The 18,938-nt window shown below is 37.4% G+C and overlaps 1 long non-coding RNA gene across 1 annotated transcript; it reads right to left on the bottom strand.

Moving 5' to 3' along the window:
- Positions 1 to 6,205: 6,205 nt before the first annotated feature.
- On the bottom strand, positions 6,206 to 9,079 carry LOC114309952 (uncharacterized). The gene is made up of 2 exons (XR_003645943.2): positions 8,817 to 9,079; positions 6,206 to 6,537 (listed from the first exon to the last, which is right to left on the bottom strand). It is a non-coding gene; the product is annotated as an uncharacterized LOC114309952 (long non-coding RNA).
- Between the last annotated feature and the right edge of the window lie 9,859 nt (positions 9,080 to 18,938).

Raw genomic sequence — 18,938 nt, 5'->3', positions numbered from 1 at the left:
TTTTTTGTGTTTGGTAATGTTTTGAAGTGGTATTGATTACAATGATAGTGTTTCAATCATGAGCAAAGCACTATTGGGTTAAATTCATTTGCAATGTGAAATGCAAATGAAATGTAATTTTTTTTTTGTGAGTGTATAGTAGAATTCATTTATTTGTAGTGTTTTAGCTTTTGTAGTTATTGCAATTCAAATCAAAATATTTCCACCAACTTCAGAACTTTTTAAACAATTTATTTATCTTTAAAGCACTTTTAATCTCAATTTTAATATTAATGTACGAGGAATACTAGTTAACATTTCTCTTTAACAAATACAACTATCATATCATTTTTGATGATTTTTTTATATAAAAAAGTTTGTGTGCCATTTTTCTTATTCTTTTTGGATTCTTTCTTTCATTTTCTTCTTTCTTAACATTTTTCCCCCACATATTGATATTGATCTAGGAGGCCCGAACTCATATAAACAAATTTAAAAAATATTATTTTTACAGAGTTTTTTCTCAGAATAATATAATTTTATTAAATGTATATTTAATAGACATTTTATTTTAAAATCATAAGTCTTAATACAAATTATAATTCTCTCTTTCTCTCTATATATATTTTGTATGTCTTGTTATTTTTATATTAAAAACTTTATATATATAGCCAAGTCGTAGTGAGAGATGCATTAATGATGCTTTTCTTCGGTTGGCTTCATGTCACATTCTTGTTTAGAAGATAGATATTAGATACTAGTATTTTGCTCATGCTTGGTTGTCAAGAAAATTTGAAAGAAAAGGAAACCATAACTTTACAGAAAAATGAATAGCAATAAAAAGTAGGTAGCCATATTGCCACGGCAATTTTTCTAGTAAATGACAACAATACCCTTCAAAATCTCTCAATTTTAGGGACAATTTTATTGTATTTCCTTACATAGTTTAATGAGTACAAGTCCCTAAAGATTTTAACCAAATAAATAAATAAATAAAAATTTGAAAACAATCAATTAAAGACAAAAAAAAACTGATTTGTTAGTCTTTTTCAGTAAAATCATTTTTTGTTTTTAGTTTTATTTTTTTATATAATAAAAATAGAGGCTTTTAGTTGCAAAGCCCTAATTTTTTTTATAAAAAAAATATAAATAAAAAGGGAAGCACCATAAAAAGGGTAGTTATTTAGTAATCCTGAGTGTGGACACGTGGTATTTCATATATTATGATTGGTAGAGAAGGTATGTAGATTGAGTATTGTGTTAACTAATTGAAAAACATGAGAGATATATTATAATGATTGATTAGCGAACACAAACACGTGTTACTTCAAAAATATTGAATAATTTTTTTCATAAATAACAGTTAGATTAAAAGAATACCAAACAAGTATAAGGGGCGAACAGAATTCCTTGACAAACCTAGACCGATACAAAAAGTATACAGTTTTATGTCACATGTCATGGAAAGCAAATGGGGACAATTAATTAATATCATCTTTGAATATGGGAACCGCAATGAATATCATTAATTATTAACTCATGAAATCGTTCTTAGAGATTTGAAAGAACTTATTAGTGACTGTCTACTCGTCTACTACTAGGCGGACGACATCGATTAACATAGATCATGTCTCAATGGGAGTTGGTGTGTCTGTTGTGCACCTAGTATAGTAGGTATTATTGTGCAATTTTATGGGTTTATTTTGAAATCCGTTTTAATAATCTGATCCGTTTATATTTCAAAGTACAACGAGTAAAATATATCTGTAAAAATTAAGTTAATCAGATATCGTTAATCCTTTTATCAAATCATATTTGTATTCATTGTAATGCTTTAAGTAACAATATCATTTATTTTTGAAAATACAAATGTAAATGGATGAAAGGGTTAACGATATCCGATTAACTTAATTTTTTACAAATATGTTTTACTTGATGTACTTTAAAATGTAAACGATTATTAAAATAGATCCCAAAATATGCCCATAAGACTGCACAACAGTGCTTGTTGCGCTGGGTGCACAGCAGGCACCCCAAATCTGCTTTGGTGTGACAAGTCTTGCCCATAGTACTCATAGTTGAAAATAATGATTTGCCAATTAAAGCTGTTGAACAAAATAAGAATATCACCTTCATGTCACTCAATAATGTGATTGCATGCCCTAATAATTGAAGCCTGAAAATTCCATATTATCTTCTAAAACTAAGGTTATAATTTTGATCGTCTTGTACACCTTGGGATATTAGACCTTGGGATTTTAGATTTTGGGCGGAAAGTGAAGATGAAGTGAAAATGATCCTATCATTTAGGCATAATTACACAAATTACTTAATGGAAGTGGCTCTCTATAAAAATTCAAAGCAAAAACGTAGACACTCTAATTCAAATTTGATTTTGTAAGTTCATCACAAGTCTCTTTAAATGATTCAACGTATTTAGTTTTTAGGCTTTTATATTTATATATTGATTTGATAATTTTAATTACACAAATTTATCACATTTATCTTCTAGTGAATGAATAGCAAATATAATTTTGAAAATTGATAGCCATTTAAATAAATAAATAAATAAGAGAAAATCATGCAACTATAACTATCAAACCAGTTAATTTTTTCATAAATAATCTACGCGCGTAAATTTAAAAATAAATTAATTAAATTATCAAAATAAATCTCTAGTGACTCTGCAAGACCCAAACTAGACTGTCTAAACATAAATAATAATAATAATAATAAGTCATTTTGTTTTTCTTGAAAAATAAATAAATAAACTAATAAGTAGTGACACATTATTGGCCCCCCATCTTATCCTTTGATAGTTGATCTATTGACTTCTAGTATCTTGAAGTAAAAATTTAATTTTAAAAAAACCATTAAATGTTTTATTTTCTATAAATTTTTTATTGAATTTTTTTTTTTGCACTTTTAATTAATTGTACTACAATAATTTTAGAATAATACTATATGCACCAATTAGTATACTAACTAATGTATCAATAGATGATGTGGCATTATTTAAGAGATTTTTGGTATTTATAATTTATATAATGAGTAGGGTCAATAATAATGTCATAACTAGTGCTAATACACCAGTTAGTACACTAATTGGTGCATGTAATATTACTGGTAATTTTAATAGCAATTAATAAAGATTTCATAAGAGATATAGGACTTATTTATAGATGATCATTTATTAAAACACTAAAATCAAAATCACCAAAACAACATTGCACATCCCCAAAATCAAATATGTACCCAATAGGGCTTGGTTCATGGTTCATTTAGTAGTTTGTTTTCTTCTTTTTTTCTCAGAGAAACCAAGGAAGTGCAAATAATTAATGAATTTCAACTATGGCAAAAGATTGAAGTATGCAAATGCACGTGTGTGAGTTGTCACATTTACCACAATTCACATGGGGCAAGAAATATACTGTCTCTCTCTCCCCCAATAATAGGGGTACACGGTCCGGATTAGTTCGGTTATGAGAAAATTCAAGAACCGAACTGATCCTAACGATTCTGTTATTTCGAAAATTGGACCAGACCATTACACTTATAAAATCAGACCAGAACTAAATCGAAAAAATGGTTCGGTTTTCGGTTTGGTTCATGGTTCTAAAAATTTCTATTTAAAAGGATAAATTATTAATATTAGCAAACTAATTACTCAAACTAATTACATTTAACTCATGATAAAAATTAATAATATTAAGGCATTACTCAACATTACATATCTATACCATCCTAATATCATTAAAATTATAAAAAAAACCAATTAATAAAAATAAAATTTGATATTATATATATATATATATTTTTTAAAATTCGGTTCGGTTCGGTTCAAACCGCGGGTTTTTCATAAAATTCATTAACTAAACCGTTTTTACGGTTTTTATATTTCTTAATCCAAAACCAAACCAATTCTTAATAGAACCGAACCAAACTGTAAGATTAAGTCTGGTTTGGTCCGGATTACCAGTTTGAACAGATTTTTGAACAACCCTACCCAATAATCTATATGGAAAAAATGATATGAAAAACAATGAATTATTTTCACATACCATATTTTAGTGAATAAGAATAATAATTATTTTTCCCATTAGATGGAGGTGAGTTATGAAGCCAGGCTGTGTAGAAAGCTGTTGCGCAGCAAGGTAAAGACACACAAGCATTTATATCCATGTATACTACTAATAAATATGAATATGAATGTCTCACATGGGTCTTCCATTTGATAAATTCTCCTATGCATCCGCAATGCCAAGTCAATGGTACAACCGACCAAAGACTAGTATACACTTGATCAGTGTTGACAGAATTAAATCATACTTCGCACAATGGCCCTGTTTCTCAATACACTTGAAAAAGAATGGGAAATTTATTGGTAAATTCTATATACAAAATCCAAAACTCATCTAGTCTAAAACAAAATATTTGTACCAATTAATTCTATATAGTTTTATTTATTACCAAAAAAATCTTATTTTTTTAAAAAAATATATATTTTAAAGATGTTGTTACATCTTATCATCGGACTTCCGTTAGACAGTCATCGGAGATTCGCCGGCATGTTTAACATCACCGGGAAGTCATAAAAATATCAATGGAAATTTGCCAAAGTATCGTTGGAATGTTCTGAATGTCACCGAAAGTCGTTGGAATCTCTACAATGTTCGTTGGACGCCAAAAATATCACTGGAGATTTATCGGAATATCCCAAATATTGTCAAAAAAATAACAAGAATAAACTGAGAAATTAAAGCCAAAAAACATAACATAAGTGTTAAATATTGATAAATTGAAAGAAGAAAAAAACCTAAGAACAACAAACAATAATAATAAGAAAAAAAAAACGTATGTTATTTTCAATATTTGTAAGATTTAAACAAATAATCTCAAATATTGATCAAACTGAAGAGTAAGCTTTAAAACTGTAAAACGTTGCATCTTCAAATTTTGATTCTATTAAGCATTTATCCTTATTAATTAAACTAAAAAAAATGTTATGAAACTGTAAAATTTAACAGTTCTAAAGAATGATTCATTTCAACGCAAAAAAAAAAAAAAAAAAAAAAAACTGAAATTATAAAATTTTATAGCTTTCACCGTCTGTAACTAAAACTCAAAAATGATTTATTCATAAATTGAAAATTTTCTCCATTATAACAGGAAAATAGAAGTGTATAGTACAGAAAAAGTAATAAAACTAAGAGATGAAGGAAAGAGACAGATATAGAGAGATGCTTGTACTTCAACAACTATTTTTTCGTTTAGATCTAGCCAGATTTACTCACTTATATCTGAATAGATCTGCATTAGATTTGAGTACTCATCTTCTTCATCCAAAACTCATCTTTTTCACTGTTGATGAGCGCGAAGTAAAGAGTTAGTGCTTGGTGATTGTCAGTGAACCCCAATCAATAGTAGTTGTCGATGATTATAGATTAAAAAGAGAAAGAAAAAAAAAAAAGAAAAAAAAAGGAAGGCATGATCGTGATTGTCGCCGAGAGAAATAAAGAAAAGAAGCAACATGTAAAAAAAGATGAGAAAATAAATTAATATAGAACTTTTGAATCTATCTAAAAAGTTTTTAAATTAAATAGAATACACATTTTGCAAAAAAGACTTTTATAGGTAATTTGCCCAAAAAGAATACAGATAAAGGACCTCACAGATGGGCTTCTCACAATTATTCTATAGTCAACTAGCTCGACCCACAATCAAATTATTGGGGGGAAGTGGCCCAAGAAGCTTAAACAAAGTCAGAGAAAGAAAAATGTCATACAAATAAAACTTTCACAAAGTCACAATATTCTATAAACAAATTTTGTATGGTTTTTACCCAAAGAAAAAATGCGAAAGTTTTAACAAATACAGAATGCTGATCTCAAGGCCCTGTTTTAGGGGATCATCTCTCAGTCTCAACCCATGTGAAGGGTGTGCATAATGTGAGGTTTAAAAAAGTTCAATGCAAACTCAACCCAATTAGCAGAGAAATTTTTGTATGGAGATAGCCTATCTCAGATAGGATATAAACCATGTGGCAAGCTTTCACAGTAGGATCCACTATATTTATGTTGAGTGTTTGGAGAGTAATAGTGGGCATATACATTTATGATTAGTAGAAGGTAGTGCCACGTGATACACTATTAACATACAAAAATTTCCCCACTAAGTACCTTGCAAAGTACTCACAAATATTATTTAAAGAGAAAAAAAAAAGTAGTTAGAGGAACGTATGTTCATATTCACACGAACAATGGGATACATGAGGTTAGCATCATCAAGCTGTTTTTTGTCTCTCTGTCATGATTGATGCTACGAAAAGAGGAGAAAAAATAAGAAGAAAAATATTCTCCTTTGCCCTAAAATAGATTTTACATTTTGTATTCGACATCCCCAAATAGTAAAGGATAAATCAGCTTGCCAACCTCCTTTGCCGAAAAAAATAAAACTAAAAAATACTATCCTTCCGTTAACAACTGCAACAAATCAAGCGATCTTGGAGCATTACAGACAGCACAACTACATTTCTTCAACTGGGCAGCTGGTAAATTTCTGCACATTGAGATTAGGCAACCAAAAATCAAAAAGTCACGAGGCTTCAGCACTAGTGCAATTATCATTTCATTAAATATAAACCAGAAGTTGTATAAAATATTGAAATATAAACTCCGGTATTCTATTTAGTTCTCATGAAGACAAAAGGAAAGTATAACAAGTTGTCTCAATGAACACTGGATGGCATAAACAACATGCACCACTAAAAGAGCAATGAACACTAGGAATGAACCATCATCACTATTTTTTTTTAGAATTCATCGCGAATTCAAATGCTTTCCACCATAGAAGGAAAACTGTTAACAATGTGAGGGCATTACAGGCAGCAGAAACATGTGAAGTTCAAGCAGCAAAGCGGATCCCACAGTTTATTTGTGCACATTGATATTAGGCATCACGGAATTGAATACTCAGAGTGCCTCTCAGTACTTGTGCAATGTAGTTACTCTTTAAAGGCTTAACAAAAGATTCCAACCCTCAATATTAAACAATGATTGAAGTAAAGCTTTTGCACCTATATTCCAAAGCAACGAGAAATTAGGCAATAATAGTACAAACGAGAAGTATATCTCTAAATTGAAGAATCAGATCCAATTCACTTCTTCGGTAAGAGTTTAGCAATCTTACACTGGTATCACTATCTAATCAGCATCAATAAAACTTGGATTGGGGAAGTGGAAATACATTTTTAACTTTGTTTTACAACAATGCAATTCACAGTCACAGTCACAGTCACAGTCAAAAGTAATGTAATTGTGATTCCTATATCAAACCAAAGTTTCTTTACAACAAATAATGAACTCTCTTCACTTTTTGTTATTAGAAAATCAACTGAATCTCAATATTTAAGGAAACATGTTAACAATGTGAGGGCATTAATGGCAGCAAAAACATATGAAGTTTAAGCTGCAAAGTGGATCCCACTGTTTATTTGTGCACATTGACACTAGGCATAAGGAAATACAATATTCACAACGCCTTAGTACTTGTGCAATGTAGTTACTCTCTAACAAAGCCAAACTTTTAACAAAAGATTCCAACCTTCAATATTATGAAATAATCAGAGTAAAGCTTTTGCACTATTTTCACAAATGAATTAGACATAGCTATATCACAGTACATAAGAAAATCCACCAACAAAATAAAAACTTATTTCAATCCTAATTTCCATATTAGGGGAGCAAAAGAAAAAAGAAGAGGAAAGCAACAGTCACCTCTCTATAAAATAAACAGTTTAATTAGTCAAATAAATGGAAAGCAAAGAGCAAAACAAAACATAAGAAAACACACCAACATAAATGTGTATATATATATATATATGCATACAAATTGACAACATGTACATTTATCTCTTCACCTTTAAGCAGCCAAAAAATTTAATCAAAATTAGCCCATTTTTTATAACTAGGTGTCGGGGCTCTTGACTAATACCAGAACCTTGAAGTTAAAAACAGAAAATATTTGTCTATAAACCACAGTCTACTATTTTAGTTATAAAGACAGAAAGCATAACAAATGAATCCAACTAAGAATGAACGATCTTCACATTTTGTTGTTGCAAATTCAATTGATTTCCACAATGGAAGCAAACCTGTTAATGTGAGCAGAGAGAAACTAAGGCTGTCGTTTAAGGGCCCACATGAAAATTTTTAAAAAAAATCTTATTGCTGAAGGCCCCAACTTAGAAAAGGCCTCATTTTGATATTGCTATGGAAACTCCAAAAATCTTGAGCCTCTACTGAATGTGAGGGCATTACAGGCAGCAGAAACATGTGAAGTTGAAGCTGCAAAGCGGATCCCATAGTTTATTTGTGCACATTGATATTAGGGCATCAGGGGAATTAAATCCTCACAGTGCCTTAGTACTGTGCAATGTAGTTCCCCTAACAAATCCAAAATCTTAACAAGAGATTCCAACTTTCAATATTATGCAATGATCAAAGTAAAGCTTTTGCGCCAATTTTTCTAAAGAAACTTGACAATAGGCTATATCATATCATAAAGTTGAGACTTTTATGAACAAAATCAACAGAACAAAATCATCTTTCTATTCTAATTGCATCACAATATCTCTAATCAAGAATAAATAGAACGAAAATCCACCAACAGGTCCAACACAAATGAATATATACACTTGCAAACACACATCAATAGATTCAACATATATGTATTCCCATTAAGAATGCTAAAACTTCAACTAAAATCAGTTATTTTGCTCTAACAAAACAAAAGTCTGGTTTGAGAAATTATTTACGTTCGCAAGCTTGAGAACGTACAGTATAATACGGCGACGGAGGAGAAGCAGGAGGAGGAGGAGGAGGAGGCGGCGGCGGCGGAGGCCTCCAGAAGAAGAGAGAGGAGAGCAAGCCCTATTCGTAGCAGGGGGTGACACTGTTTCCAAGATGGCCGAGCACGCTAAAAAATGGCATCGTCGCAGTGAAATAGTTTTTTTTAGGGCGAAACACGAGTAAAGACGGGCTTGGGCCCACGTGGATACTTTCAATCCATATTCAGGATTTAAGCCCGTTTCAACTCAACCAAGTGCAAGCCCCAAGGTAGCCTACCTATGAAGTAAATGTGTCTCAATTTGTGCCTCCGTTAATCCAACCATATGAAAAATATAAGTGACAAAATATAAACCAATTTATAACAATTTTTTTTTTTACAATTGTTAAATTTAAAATTAAATAAAATGTAATAAAATATAATAAACATATTTATCTATATAATATGGAAAGAAGGTTTTTGAATTTGTCCTACGTGACAAGAAATTGTCTTAGAGATACATTTATAACCAACGGTTCAAATCAATCCTAATCAAAATCTAAGGCCAAATACATAACATTGTCTGCCTCTTTGAGTACCAAACACACCTTCCTATCTCTCTCACAGGCGTCCTCCTCCTCTCTCTCTCTCTCTCTCTCTCTCTCTCTCTCTTATCCTCATTTCAAATTTTAATCTCCTTCTCTCTGGTTCTGTTTCAGTCTCTCTCTCTCTCTCTCTCTCTCTCTCTCTCTCTCTCTCTCTCTTACCCACTCTCCCTTCTTGGTTTTACCTATGGCAACTTGGTTGAGATTCGAATGCACTGTTTGATCAAATGCAAGGTAGATTGGTCGATGCAACCAGCGAGAAAGAGATCAGTATGCTCTTCAAATTTTTCCTCCCTTTTCTAGGCATATCTAGGGTTTCTCGGTTCAATTTTTTTTTTGTTGATTTTTGTTTTTCGGCTTTTATGTTTTATGTATATCTCTTTGTATGCATTCACTATGTTCTGTAAAATGCCTCCCATAGGCCTCTAAAATATTTTTTTAAAATGGGTCTCCAAAATGCCTCAAATTTTTATTTGGGTTTTCGTTGGATGTCTAAATTTTTATGTGATTTGTTTCTCATTTGGGTTTGATTGTGTTTCTCATTTATATTATGTGATTTGTTTCTCATGTATATTGCCTCAATTAAAATCTGTCTCTTTACCCCTCTATATTTTGTGTGTGTCTTCATGCATATACCATGTTCGGTAAAATGCCTCAATTAAAATAGTTTAATTTTTAATGCTAGTTACTTATATAATTCTACTTTTTTTGATGTTAAAATAGTGAGTGAATTTATTATAACAGGCCAAGTAAATGTAGTGTATGGTGGTAAGTGTACGGGAGCCAAATATCCGTTATCACCCGTACTCCTCGCGTCCAAGCTGCGCCTTCCTCCGATCGACCTGCAAACACAACGAAGGTGAGCTATCCGGCGGTGCGTTGCCGGAAAACCCTTCCGATGGTCAAGTTAGCACACACTCAGAGAGAGAGAGGAGAGAGAAGACAATGTGTTAGAGTTTCTCTCACCAGAAGATGTTTCATCTCCAACATGGGGGGCGCAGTCACGTTTATATACTTTCTGCACTTACCTCTGCGTCCATTCGCCCTCTGACGTGTGGATCTACTTTTCCTATCCTACTTTCCCACGTGTCAGCGCAAATACAGCTAAACACCACCTAACCAAACTGCCAAATGGTGTTGGCGCGAACGAACAACCCGGTGGCACTGCCCTATCTCCCCGCGACCATACTACCTCTGAGACAAGCAACGCTTTGAGCCCAGCTCTGTTATGACCGAGCTTAGCAGCTTTTCGTCATGATCGAGCTTTTGCTCGGTTGGGTCGGTCTGCGGAGGATCCTATACACCGATCGCAACGACCAAACAACATGAACCGGGCTGGCAGAGAACTTATCCCTGCCAAATCTAAGATGGGCCTTAACCGAGCGCACTGCCACTGGATTGGCCTAACCCAGCTCGGCCCAAACATGCTCGGACCAACTTTAGCCCAGTCATTACTACGGCCCAAAGCTGGATTATGAAATCTCCCTCTCAATTGCCCCTTAATTTCGTCCGCGCTAGCGTGACTAGGATTGCATACTCCGGCCGGGGTCATTCCTCAGCCCAGCCTTACACCGCAAGATGTTCATCGCGCTAAGCCCCACGCCCGGTCTCTTAACTTGCTCGGTGGCCTCATACCGCAAGACGTTCACCGCGCTAAGTCCCACGCCCGGTCCCTTGACTTACTCGGTCGGCGCCTCGACTTTCCAACTTGTCTTTTCAGTACTGACGCCGCTGTCATTACAGACACGTGTCGTCCATTCATTGGCCTTCAGCACCCAATCCAGCCGCCTCATTCAAATTTTGGCGCTTCTCTTCCCTTCTTATACCCGTTACTATTCTTTCTATTTTTCTTCCTGCTCTGTTCATCTTCATCATCAAAGCCACCCTGCGAACCAGAGCTCTCGCCCTCACCAATACTATTGAGATCAGAGCGTACTCGCGAGCCTATTCTACGTCTTCGCCGTCGTTAGAGGCCCCGTCCCACCGCTTCAAGCCACCATCCGTGCCCTAGCCTGTAAGTCCTCAACCCTCCATTGCTCTTCATTTGTTACTCATGTTTTCATTACATAGCTAGGCCTGTGATTGTCATAGTTGAGTTTAGGGCACGATGGCAGTAAGTTTTAAGACTTTGAATGAAGTTAACTTAGGATGTAGCCCCAAAAAACCACCTATGTCCCTTTTCCCTCAATTGTTCATCATCTTCTGTGATGAACACGCGAGGAACTGGGACAGACCAGGCTCCAGGTCTTTATTTGATCCCAAAAAATACCAAAATCGAGTAAGTTGCAAGTTTGTGAGACTTGGGTAGGAACCGAGCTAAAAGAACGTGAGGCCGCTCGACCGGGCTAATATCTTGTTTGCTTGAGCGACCGAGCTACCGAGTAATATTGCACATCCAGTGTTTGGGCTAAAGTCGAGCTCGTTTGCGCGACCGCGCTATCACTTATACTTGCCTTTTACTGCAGAGTCCTAGGAGACCAGACAGCAACACCAGGGCTCTCAAAGGCCGAGCAGCCATCGCACGAAACTCTGCCAAACCAACATAGCCGAGCTGAAACCAGTCGGCTTTACATGGGGCGTTACCGCTTCCTAGTTGACACGCCGGGCGCACTAGCCGTGTTTCGGGAGGAATATGGCGTCCCCACAGACGTCTATCTTGAGCTCGGTGTAGAGGACACCACCCCATGGGGCAAACTGGACCAATGCCCCTTTATCGTGCTGTCTATAGTCGAATGAGGCTTACATTTCCCGATTCAGCCTCTAATGTGTGAATTCCTAAGGCGTACTAGGCTAGCGCCAACACAAGTTTCGACAAATACATTCAGAATAATAAATGGGGCAACCGAGCTGAACAATTGGCTTGGCCTGAACCTAGGATTGGTTGAGATTTTGAGCCAATACACCCTCGGGTACACACCCGACAGGTTTAGCTATTATTTGAAGATTAGACCAGGCAAGGAAAAACTGGTAATCAGCACCCCGGATAAAGATTTGCATGATGACGACTTTTTTTGAGTATCTGGGAATTATGAGACGGTTGATGTGCCCGGCTGGTACATCAGCAAGAACTTCGGGTTGACATGTAAGCCGTGCTCACTAACCGGTCAAATTACCTTCATTTACTATTTTGTACTAATTGCTCTTTTCCTTGCAGCTATCGAAGCCTTGCAAGCGAATTACTTCAACCCAAACGAGGCTGCCATCAGAGCCGTGCTGCGGTATCGTCACCAAGATTGCCACGACCTTCTCGGTTACATACTGAGCTATCGATACTCGGCTTCCCGCAGAAGTAGAGTCACAAACTTTCTACGAGCACCATCCCCACTGCCTGATCCAACACTACCGGACGTGCCCCTAATTCGGCTAACCGATGAAGAGGAAATCGCCAAACGGAGTCGTATCAAGAATCTCATCACCGCCACATCAATCGAGTTGCCGAGCATACCCCCCTGCGCCTCTACTGCTGGTCAAACATCTGGGACCGTGATTGCACTGTCGACCATTACGGCGCAAGCCAGCAAAGAAAATCGGTAAGCCAGAAAAAGGCCTCGGTCCGCCGATCCAACAGCCAAGCTTGTGGCTGACTTGAGCACCGAGCAACCGGCAGAGGAATCTCAACCAATGCCCTCATGGCAGCCACAGTTGAAACACCGAGGCAAGGAGATCCCGGCCAACGCCTCAGTCAAGGGCGATAAAGAACACCTCTTGGCTTTTGATCTGACAAAAGCATTGCTTTTACCGAGCGACGTAACCGACAGTGACCACGTGCCTGACACTTGGCTCATGAAGTCCTCGATTAAATCTATGACCAGGGTAAGAGCTTCACACGCTTACTTAAATTTGCTCAAGTGTTTGCACGGTTAATCTTTTTATTTGAACCCTAACATGTCCTTTTACAGGCCATCCAGAAACAATATCTCGTGATGGACTAGATTTATAAACTCCGGCAAAAGGTAACTGATGCCACCAATCAGGTCAAGCATCTGGAAGCCGAGCTGGGGAGGTCTAAGGCTTCGTTGGAGATGGCCAACACGGACAACACCAAATTGCTCGGCCAACTTGGATTCGTCGAGAAGGAAAGATACGCTCTCTGGACCGAGCTGGAAGCATTAAAGCAATCGAGGAAAGATGAAGTGGACGCGGCAAACAATCTCGATTTCAAGGAGGCCGAAGACAGCTATACCAAGCAGGTCGAGGCCACCAAGTACATATTCTTTAAGTCTGGTTGGAAGGATGCTTGTGAACAACTCGACCAAAGATCTAGAACCGAGGTGTTTACCTCTTCCCCCGTTGTCTTCCTGCTGGCCTACATGGTGCCATACACGAATGAAGTCTTCAATGTGTTGTAGGAAGAGGCCAAGAAAGAGGCCGGGCATGTCGCCAAGGAGGATGCCGAGGAAGGCCGCCCAAAGAGGGCCGACCAAGTTAAGTCCGACGCTAGAGAAATCTCCTCCACGGTTGATCTGGAGGTTGTCGCGGAGGGCACCGGGGGCTATTTCGCTGATCTCTTCCCCTTGGTTTAGTTAAGATTTTTTTTTTTTTGGATATGTAATCAGGCTGCCTGCCCCACCATATGTACTACGTTTCTTCATCAATGAAAAGTTTGTATTTCACGTATAGTTCTGTTAATGTCTGTTGTTGTCCATCTTGCAACCGCACCATTCTTGCTCGGCATGTGACAGTCGGATAGAGCAAGCAAAACATCTCGGCAAAAATACGAGAGTTGTACAAATCATCAACTCCAGTCGCCGAGATAGAACATCACGGTTAACAAAATCTGCCCTAATCTAGCCGGGGTAAAACATCTCGGCTAAAGCTAGAGTTGAGCAAAAATAGAGGTATATATAAAAAGTGGGAGTTTGATGTTATTTTTAATAATAAACAGTAGGCAAATTTTGGACACGGGATAATGGAGCTTGCTTACTTATATTTTCTAATCTTTGGAATGACATAGGCCTGAGATTAAAACTTTCTAATCTTATATTTACTTATTAAGATCATTTGAAACTTTCATTTTCCTGAGATTAAAAATTTAAAACTTTCACTGCCTGTTCTCTCTCACTGATGCTTTTAATTTTATTTTTCGAGTTGTAAGCCCCTAAAGTCCATCAAGGACCAAGGTTGAGAGCTGCAAGTTTCTTTATTCCAACTACTCTCTTCCAGTAAGTCTTTCCTTTATTCCCATTCTTAGTACTGTTAAATTAAGTTTCATTTGGGTACTCTCTCTCTCTCATGCTTTTGTGTTTTTGTGGATATGCTATGCCTTCTTTCATGTCTTGGTTTTAGTCAATTGATTTGGTAAACAATTTCATCAATATTTTAACAATGCCTTCATTAATTGATGAGCGATTCTCTTTTTCCCTTAAAATGAGCTATTTCTTCACTAGATAGCCGTGGTGTGTCAACCTCTTAAGCAATTTCGGTGTTCAAACAGTGCACAATATCAATATCAATATTGTGACCTAATTTTTACTTCTTTTTTTTTTAATCAAAAATTTGTTTTTTTGTTGTGGCAGTGCGTTGGCTGTTTCCCATGAGCAAACCAAATGGATCCAAATGGGTTGGTTCATATTTTGCTTATGAGAGGATTTGAATAGTTGGAGCTATTTGAATTTATTTATTTATTTAATTATATTTTTTTTGCAACTACTGTCCATAGCATTTCAATGCACCATGTTAAGCCATTAAAGGTATCCTAATTCTTTAATAGGATGCTTAGCTTCCATTGAGAATAAAATTGTTCAATCTGTTTTTAGTTTACGAATTTTTTTAAAATTTAATATTGTCATTTCTAAGTTACTGAAAATGATAAATGATAAAAACATGTATACTCATTTCTTATTGCAGAACATTTGTTTTGTCATATGGTTGCTTAGTATAATTATTAGTTCCCTTTTATTTGTCATATGTCATTTTAGCTACCATTTAGCAGGTTTGTTTATGTAGTATTGATTGAATTTTTTTTCCTTCAATTTCTTTATGGATAACTGAAAGAGGAGTGCAGAGAAGTTGGGCATAATTGTTTGTGTTTCTTTATAGTTTTGATTTGATTTATATGAATATCACATGTGTTGAAATCTCTGTTATTACATGAATATCACTATGGGCCGAGGTTTTTTGGGCTTCGCAAGTTGGACCTCGTCCTTGTTAGTTCGGTCAGAGACTGCTGCAGTTACCTTGGTCTAAACAGACAAAACCAAGGTAACATCAATAACGAGGGCCGAGCTGTGTATAGCTCGGTAGGGTGGCATTCGATAGATCGTATTTCGTTCACACGGTCCAAATGGCTGGGGACCGAGATAAGACAGTTCGGTCAGAAATGTATAACTGAGGTAAAGGGTTCAACCATCTCACTTGGCTTGCAGTGATGAGACTCCTAGTAGGACTCTACTAAGGAGAGTTAGAGTGTTACTGGGATTGTGTAAACCATCTCACTTGGTTGGTAGTGAGTAGGAGTGTGACTCCTAGAAGGACTCTGCTAAGGAGAGTAAAGTCCTACTAGGACTCTACTAAGGAGAGTTAGAGTGTTACTGGGATTGTGTAAACCATCTCACTTGGTTGGTAGTGAGTAGGAGTGTGACTCCTAGAAGGATTCTGCTAAGGAGAGTAAAGTCCTACTAGGATTGTGCAAACCATCTCACTTGGTTGGTAGTGAGTAGGGTGTGTGATTCTTAGAATGACTCTTATAAGGAAAGTTGGAAATCCTACTAGGATTGTGCCAAGTAAAGTCTATAAAAGCTTATGACCAGACCTATGAATAGGTATCCCAATTCTTACTCTAGAATACACAGAGCTTATTGTTTATTATCTAGTTGCTGACTTAGGCATCGGAGGGGTTTCCGGCACACACCCGCCGGTTAGCTCACGTTTGTGTTTTCAGGTGACAAAGCAACATTGTTTGGAGGAGTGCAAACTTGATCAACAGGATCATACGAGAAGAATTATTTCGTGCTCGTACAATTGGCGTCGTCTGTGGGAATTTCACAAGGAGCAAAACCTCTTGATCAAGTTTTCTTCTCTAGTTGAAAGCAATAGCGCACAATGAAGACTTGCCACAATCTGCTATTGATGGACAAACACTGGAAGGGGGTAGGAGGCGCAAAGGTTTACATTTTATCCCACCCATGGCAGAATTAGATCCCCAGTGAAGGAATTCGCGGAGTGAAGCAAGAGAAAGACAGGGCTCAAGTCCACACCGCTCTCAAAGCCCTGATAGACAGAGGCGGAAGATAGATCCTCAGGTTCTCGAAGATCGCGTAAGGGAGCAAGACAAAGTAATAAGAAGAATGGTGACTGATATAGAGTTTATGAAGAGCCAGATAAAAGGCAAAGGGAAGAAAAAAGGAATCGGAGACAGAGGAGAAGGATTCGAAGCAGCGAAAGTCGAAAAAGACGAAGACATAGAATGAAGATTTAAAGAAAAAGAAAAACAGTGAAGAAGAAAAACAAGTTAAAAGACGGACTTCTCAGGATGATGATGATGGTTCTGAGTCGGAGGAAGAACAATTGTGTGACCAAAGAGCGGGATCCAACAGCAACAAGGAAGCTAACTGAGCCAAAATTAACACAGAGGGAGGAAGAAGAAGTTGTTCAGAGATTTAATGCTTTGGAGGAAGATGGCATTGGAGCTATAAGGAAAGTTTCAAGGCAAGAGTATTTGAAGAAACTGAAGGAGCTCAGAGATGATATAGAAGACGAGCAGTATCTATTTGATGGTGTAAAATTGACTGAAGCAGAATATCGTGAACTGAGTTGAGAGATTCAATGGCAATGACGCTGCCCCTTACTATGGAAGCCCTGATGGAGAGAGTACGCCAACACATCAGGGTAGAGGAAGATGGGGCGCACACCAAGGTAGAGTCTGTAAGTAGGACCGACCGCGCAAAAATCTTTGCCCAACTAGGGGCAAAGTGGGTTGGCAGGTTTGACTAACTCTTTCTGAAAAGTCTTTGCCCAATTGGGGGGCAACAGAAGAAGTTAGCTGGAAAAACCAACACTTCTCCTAAGCCGAGGATAAGGATCCAGGCTGCAGGACGTTTGGCTGGAAAAACCAAACACTTCGCTCAGAGTTGGTCGGAATAACCAACTTTGAGCTCTCTTCAGCTAGGATTAGGATCTGGGCTGAAGAGGTTGGCTGGAAAAACCAACACTTCTCCTAAGCCGAGATAAGGATCTAGGCTGCAGGAAGTTGGCAAGTTTGACCAACAAGTCTTTGCCTCACTGGGGGGCAATCAAGAAGTTTGGCAGGAATGGCCAAGCATTTAACTCTTGTTTAAGCCGAGATAAGGATCCGCGCTGAAGAAGGTTGGCAAGAATAATCAACATTTAGCTCTCCTAAGCCGATATAAGGATCTAGGCTGCAGGAAGTTAGCAGGTATGACCAACAAAATTTTTTGAACTCTTTGGCCGGGATGATGGTTACCTCGACCAAAGCAGGTTGGCAGGTATGACCAACAAATTTTTGAACTCTTTGGCCGGGATGATGGTTACCTCGGCCAAAGCAGGTTGGCAGGTATGACCAATAAATTTTTTTGGAATTCTTTGGCCGAGATAATGGTTACCTCGGCCAAAGCAGGTTGGCAGGTTTGACCAACAAATTTTTAAATCCCTGGACCGAGATGGTTATCTCGGCCAAAGCAGGTTGGTAGGGTTAGTATAAACCGAGTTAGTCTACTCAGCGAGACACAGAAAGAACGACTGGCCATACGATTGCAAACTCGAAGGATATATACGTTGAAGGCAAAAAAGTAGGGCTATTCAAATTTTTGGCATGACGGTGGTAACAGGAGAACGAAGATATTGGGGGCACGCCATGTATCCTGGGAATGACATTGTACCAGATTAGTGGAAGAACATGTTAAGCAACTGACAAGGCTTATTGGGGGCCAAACAAACTTTTTAGCTCGGCAGAGTAGGGCGTTCTTAGCTCGGCTGGAGGAAAAATAATCTCAATTATGCTACGCAGATGGAATTAAGGGGCAATTGAGAGGGTAATTTGTAAACAAATTGGGCCGAGCTAGGAAAAGTCTTCTTTGGAAGTTGGGCCGCGCAATGGGCCGAGATAAGGGCTGGTATAGCTCGGTCTTAGGCCAAGAAGACATCTCATATTTCAGATTTAGGCCGAACTATGGGCCGAGGTGTTTGGGCTTCGCAAGTTGGACCTCGTTCTTGTTAGTTCGATTGGAGACTGCTGCAGTTACCTCGGTCTAAACAGACAAAACCAAGGTAACATCAATAGCGAGGCCGAGCTGTGTATAGCTCGGCAGGGTGGCATTCGATAGATCGACTTTCGATCACACGGTCCAAATGGCAGGGGACCGAGATAAGGCAGTTCGGTCAGAAATGTATAACCAAGGTAAAGGGTTCAGCCATCTCACTTGGCTTGCAGTGATGAGACTCCTAGTAAGACTCTGCTAAGGAGAGTTAGAGTCCTACTGGGATTGTGTAAACCATCTCACTTGGTTGGTAGTGAGTAGAAGTGTGACTCCTAGGAGGACGCTGCTAAGGAGAGTAAAGTCCTACTAGGAT

The sequence above is a fragment of the Camellia sinensis genome, chromosome 4 (genome assembly GCF_055761805.1).
Source record: "Camellia sinensis isolate YWXY chromosome 4, ASM5576180v1, whole genome shotgun sequence".
Taxonomy (NCBI): Eukaryota; Viridiplantae; Streptophyta; class Magnoliopsida; order Ericales; family Theaceae; genus Camellia; species Camellia sinensis.
The sequence above is the reverse complement of the archived record's forward strand: the minus strand, read 5'-3'. Positions and strand labels throughout refer to the sequence as shown.